Source organism: Heterocephalus glaber, unplaced genomic scaffold (assembly GCF_053883595.1).
Source record: "Heterocephalus glaber isolate CG9 unplaced genomic scaffold, H.glaber_assembly_v1.0 deba00001666, whole genome shotgun sequence".
In the NCBI taxonomy this organism is placed as follows: domain Eukaryota; kingdom Metazoa; phylum Chordata; class Mammalia; order Rodentia; family Bathyergidae; genus Heterocephalus; species Heterocephalus glaber.
In genome coordinates this window covers 10,572,309-10,578,308 of record NW_028258406.1, presented here as the reverse complement: position 1 = coordinate 10,578,308, position 6,000 = coordinate 10,572,309, and the positions used below count along the sequence as shown (strand labels likewise).

The 6,000-nt window shown below is 36.3% G+C and overlaps 1 long non-coding RNA gene across 1 annotated transcript in view; it reads left to right on the top strand.

Annotated features, from left to right (window-relative positions):
* The first annotated feature begins 2,007 nt into the window (after window positions 1-2,007).
* LOC101706591 (uncharacterized) overlaps window positions 2,008-6,000 on the top strand; it is a 75,473-nt gene continuing 71,480 nt past the window's right edge. The window contains exons 1-2 of the long non-coding RNA XR_015445833.1: window positions 2,008-2,873; window positions 4,292-4,376. This is a non-coding gene — a long non-coding RNA (uncharacterized LOC101706591). The remainder of the gene's footprint in view (window positions 2,874-4,291; window positions 4,377-6,000) is intronic.

Below are 6,000 nucleotides of genomic sequence, written 5' to 3'. Positions count from 1 at the left end.
AGTGGATGGTATTATTTCAGCTGCTCAGCAATAACTTTATCCATCTCTGCTCTATCATCTGTAATGCACCAGCCTTCATACTCATGTGGTAGCCTCATCATGGAAAGATGGCTGCCATACTTCAGGCATCACATCTGCATTCAAGGAATTAAAGAAGAAAAGGGGAGGGAGATGATTCCAGCAATATCTTTCTGTATTTACCAAAATAGTAAAGAGCCTCCAGAAGCCTTCTGCCTATATTTCTGTATAGGAAGAAATGATCCTCAAAATCAGAGATAAAGCAATACCCAAGGGAATATAATAGGTTAATAAAAACCCAAATAATTATATTTTATAGTTTCTATGGGTCCAGAATTTCACAGAGGCTTAGCCAGGCATGTTGGTTCAGGGTCTCTCATAACATTTTCATTAGAATGTTGACAGAGCTGAAATCATGTAAAAGCATGACTAGGGCTGGAGGGATCTACTTCTAAGATAACTCACTGCCAAGATGGCAGCTTGCAGGAGCCTGTTACTGACCCCGTGGGCCTTTCCAAGGTCCCTGTGTTGTCTTCATACAACATGACAACTGTCAGTGTGATAGTACTAGGAGGTGGGGCCTGTAAGAGATGCTTAGTCCATGAAAGTTTCTCCTTAGTGAATAGTTTTAGGGCCTTATCAAAGAGGGTATGTGACTTCCCCTTCTACCTTCTGCCCTATGATAGTGTGGCAAGAAGACTCTCACCAGAAACCCAACATCAGTACCTTGCTTGGCCTTGGCCTTCCCGCCTTCACAATGAAGAATGAATTTCTGTTCTTTATAATTCCCCAGTCTCAGATATTTTGTTATAGCAGCACAAAATGAACAAGGCAGTTGCTTTCACCTTCTGCAGGGAGGAGTACCAAAGAATTTGTGGTTATATTTAAACAACTACTGCTTCCTTAACCAAAATGAACTCACTTGTTCAGTATCATTATAGTGGAGACTGGGAAATAAATTTACCACTGAAGGCTGTGCCCATTCTTACCTTGAACAACACCACTAGCAAGAAGAAAGAAGAAAGAATATTGGAAAGTCAACTAGTTCAGGAATTTGTATGTAAAAGAATGTTTCTTATCTGAAGGAATAAACCATTTAAATAGATACAAATATTTTTGAAAAACAAGGCTTTTTAGAAGGTAAAAAGGCAATGACCCAAACTGTTAGACTTCAAAATACAAGATGAACCAATGATCTGGCAAACAAATGAGAAACAACACACAATACAAGCATAGATTCTAATTTATAGGAAATTAATATGGAAAGGAATGAGCTTTTCATAAATGCTATTGGAAAACTTATGTTTGAATAAGATCCATTTACGGGCTTACTATACAACAGAATAAATTCTAGATGAATTCAAAAGCAAAACATGAAAGGTGAAACCACTTTAAAAAACTGGACAAAACATTAGGTAAATATTTACCTGGTCCCAAGTGGGGAATTACTATCTGAACATACAAACAGTGAACTAAATAGCAAAGGAAAAGATTGATTTTAATATTTAAAATTAAACATTGTATGTCAAAAACAGCATAAAAATTTAAAATCAAATGAGAAGATTATGCATTATTGATTGTTTGATGGGATATATTTATTAACAAGAAAAAACCTTAGCTTTGCTTGAGGTCTGCGGCCCTTTTCAATAGAGTAAATATTTCAGAAATTAAAAATAAAACAGTGGGAGGATATTAATATATAATGAGTTAATATAACTGATAATAAAACCTCTATTTTCTCCATAAAATAGGCAAAAACATAAACCTACAATTCACAGGACAGACAGAAAAAAAGGCTAATAAACAGGAATAAATGCTCAATCTCATTAGTAATCATACAGATAGAAATAAAAGAATAAAATTTAGTGTTTTACTTATCAGAGTAAAATAGATTGTTTGGTGGAAACACATAAGGCTGGCCATATAACTGAGACTTAAAGGCTAGGACTGCTGATACCTATGAGTAACTAAAAATAGGAAAACTTGGCATCTCTTCCTCATTTTATACCTGTCTCCTTTATTACCTTAAAACTTTGGGTCAGATCTCTGTTCAGCTTTGCAGGTAGATATATTCATCACTTAAGGGATACCTGTTTAAAAATTAGTAAAATGAGATTTATTAGCCCCAAATTTACCTAACCTGAATTGATTCCCTTCAAAACTGAGGACACCGAGATAAGAGTAACTAAGGTATTTTCAAGATTTTCAGGGACTATCAGTGTCCTGTTCCAGACCCCTAGAGTGGCACCTGTAAGTCTCCAGTCATTGTCTAAAACCTACAGTCCACTTGGATTCTAGGAAAAGCAGAGCCTCAGGTTGTCCTAAGGTGAAATCACTCTCTAAGTAGAAGCAGTTACCCTGTAACAGAACTGAGGCTCCCCCCCTAAGCAGGAAAAATAAGTCACCGAATAGGAACCAGATTGTCCCCTCAAGCCAAGAGGACTTTTGCAGGACAACTTGCAGAACCATTCCAGAGGCAATGATCAACCAGACCATGGCCTGACCAGGATTACTTATCTTGGCAGCTATGCAAACCTCACAGCTAACCCCAAACCCTGGCCTTTGTTCCCTTTTTCTATAAAACCTTGAAGTTCTGTCAGCCCCTCCAAGACATGTTGAACCTCTGTTCTTCCTGCTGTGACCACACTGGTTACAGCCCATTTCCTGCCCTTCACCACTGCGCAGCTGCTTACTTGACGTTTTGGGAAGTGTGGTCTGTTGTGATCCCGGGAGCTGGGGCTTTGCCCTCAAACTCTGGTCACAGCCAGAGTGTGGTGAAAAGAGGACTACCTGGTTCTGTTGGCTTTTGCAAAGCACTTTGTCAGTCAAGGCTCTTTCTCAAGAGCCTTCAACAGGTTTGTTCCTTTTGCACCTGATAATTTTTCTTATAAGAATCTAACTAAAAAAAAAAAAGAATCTAACTTATTTCTAAGAAAAATAACAGTAATATACCTTAAGATATATGTATCTCAATATCGCTTATAGAAGCGATATTGGGGTGTATCTCAATATTACTTATAGAAACAAAGAGAAAATTACCTAAGTAGATTCACAGCTAAAACTAATCGTGGAAAACAAATCATGGATGGAGTATTAATTTGTTGTTAAAATATTTTAAGGAGTTTCAGTGACTGTGAAATATGTTCATAACACATCTTTAACTATAAAAGCAACACATAATACATAAAGTATATGTAAAAGTATATAAAGTATGGATTATGTATTGGTGTATTATGTAAGGATTTTAAAAGTGTAGGAGAAAATAGAACAATTTTATACTGTTTCCGGAGATTTTTTGGAGTTTGTAAAATTATAAAAACTTTGAGCCTTGTTTAATTTATGCACCTCAGATTTCCTCACTATGTTGCTTTTGTGATCAGAAAAAACAATACTCAGTAAGCTCTAAATGGACTACTTAATTCTATTATTTGGCCAGTATTCGTGCTCTTAAGGCATTGCAGTGTATGTGTGGTGAGGAGGTGGGGATTTGTGTACTTGAATTCTAGGGAACTTACAAAAATGATAACACTCATTTTGTCAAGAAGTGGTAGATTAAATCCTACAATAATGCATTAACTCTTTCAGGTCACTCAGGGACCAATTAGTGTATTATGCTAAGGGGCACTAAATCATATCCTACTAGCCTGGAGGAGACCAGGCATATCCCGAAGCACTAACTCACATTACCACTGGGAAGTGATTCAAGTCTGGGAAGAAGCTGGCTCACTGAATATTAATTGAATGGGTGAATAAATGAAGGGAAGGCAAAGGAGGGAGTTAACAAGCTAACGTATTGATTTTTTACTCTGTGCTAGGGGCTTTCCATTCTTTATCCCATTTAATTCTAATGGTAGCCTGATAAGACCCCTCTTATAATTACCACCTTGCTGAAAAGGAAACTGAAATTGTTCTACATAAAAACAGCTTCCTGCTACTCCTTTTGGAAGATTCTGGCACTGACTTTAGTCAGTCACTTACGTGCTGTGGCCAGGCCTTGGCAGAGTCTTCTTTCAGGCTAGCTCATTCATACAATTCCACAGTTCAAGAAATGCCTTTTTAGAGTGAGGTTTTTCTGAGCATATTACAAAAATATAGTATCCTCAGGGGAGAGCTGGTTAGGGAGGGGGAATTTATTCTTTTTCTGAGTAATTAATTAATAGTATTAATTAAATAATTTATTATTCTATACTGGAAATTGAACCCAGGGCTTTTGCACTGAACTACATTCACCAGCCCTTTAATAAAAAAGTTTTTTGTTTTTTTTTCTTGACAGAGTTTCACTAAGTCCTTATGTTGTCCAGACTGGGCTCAAATTTGCAACCTTCCTTCCTCAGCCTTCTACAGTGCTGGATTTGCAGGTATGTACTACCACACCTAGTTTAAGAGAACATTATTATTTATTTATTAAAAATATAATACATACAATAAGAAAATAAAGGAGACAACAGCAAAAGATTATTGGTACATAGGAGAACAAAAAGAGTCCCCCAGGATAGAAAAAGACAGAATAAGGGCCAGGGTTATGACCTACTGACTGCTAGAATTACTAGGGTGTCGCCAAGCCACTTCTCCTTTAGTGCTCTGAAGGGGAATAAGAGACACTTGTAATGTCTGTGCTGTGTTTCTGTCTTGCAGAAAAGGAAATTGGTTTGTAAAGGAAATGCACTCCTAACTCCTTTCAATAACAAGAAGTTGTAGCATAGTAAAGAGGCTAGTGTAGGCTTGTATAGGGTAGTAAAACTGTCAAAAGAAAACACAATATGGGGTCAGACCCATTTTACATAGGAATCCTGGGCCAGGGGATGAGCTATTTCTATTTAGAACATATTTTTTTTAAAGTGAGGGGCAATTTCCTGTACGGATGCTGAAATACAGCTCAACGTTTTAGACAATTAGAAGTTTTCAGTTCAAAGTTCTTCATCTCTAGAATTTTTGTTTTTGAAAATGAAAGCATGAGTGACACTTCAAGGAATAAGAAAAATTCTAAAAGAAGCCTTTTATTCCTTTAAACTTCTTAGTTTAGCTACATTTTATATTTAGGCTCTCAAAGAATTAGGGGCAAATATATTCTTTCTAGAAAGAAAATCCAAACTACTAACATCTCTAAATAGATTTACACCCAAATTATAGACTGTGAGTCCACAGGTAACTTTATAAAAAATCATCCATAAGGCCTTTTGTATTGGAATCTTTTATAAGATACTAAAACTCCTGTAGGAGGAAGGAAATAATGATTAGGAGTAAGCAAAGTTAAAAGATATTTTCTCAGCTGGAAGCTGTTAATACTTCAGCTGATAGAGACTTAGAGAATAACTCCTCTGTTGTGTGTTTAAAAAATAAATATACAAGCACTGGAATAATTCACAAGATGAGAATTCACAGGAGGGAGAAAACAGCTGAGCAGATCTGAGACTGATTGTTTTTCTGCTTATGGGGATGTTGCTCTTTTGCTCTAAGTCTTGGACTCACAGCTCTTCTGGATGTTATCTCCAGTCCTTTGGGCCTTGTCTTTGAGCAAATACATATTGCTAAGTCAGCTGATGGCTTCCCATTTTCATAGAAGACAGATAATTATTGCAAATAGACTCTATCTTCTAAATCTTCTTTATGTTTAGGAAAAAATATAACCCTTTTTTTCTTTATATAAAAACAGTACATGTTCATGAAAGTCTTAATACAGGGAAAGAAAGAGAAGAATGTATACAATAAACCTACTAGGGAGAAATAATCACCAGTTAGAGGTATAGTATATATCTAGTCTATCTTTTTTTAATCCTAGGTAGTATTTTTAACCAAAAAAACCCTTCCTCATATGATACACACAGTTATAAAACCTTGGATCTGCTCTCCTACCCATCCTGATGAGTAATAGTTAAAAGTCTACACTTCGGAATCAGATCCAAATTCCATGGTGTTCTAAGCCTGCTACTAACTACCTGAGTAACAATTTACTTCTCCACAAAATAAAGTTACCTGGCTTGA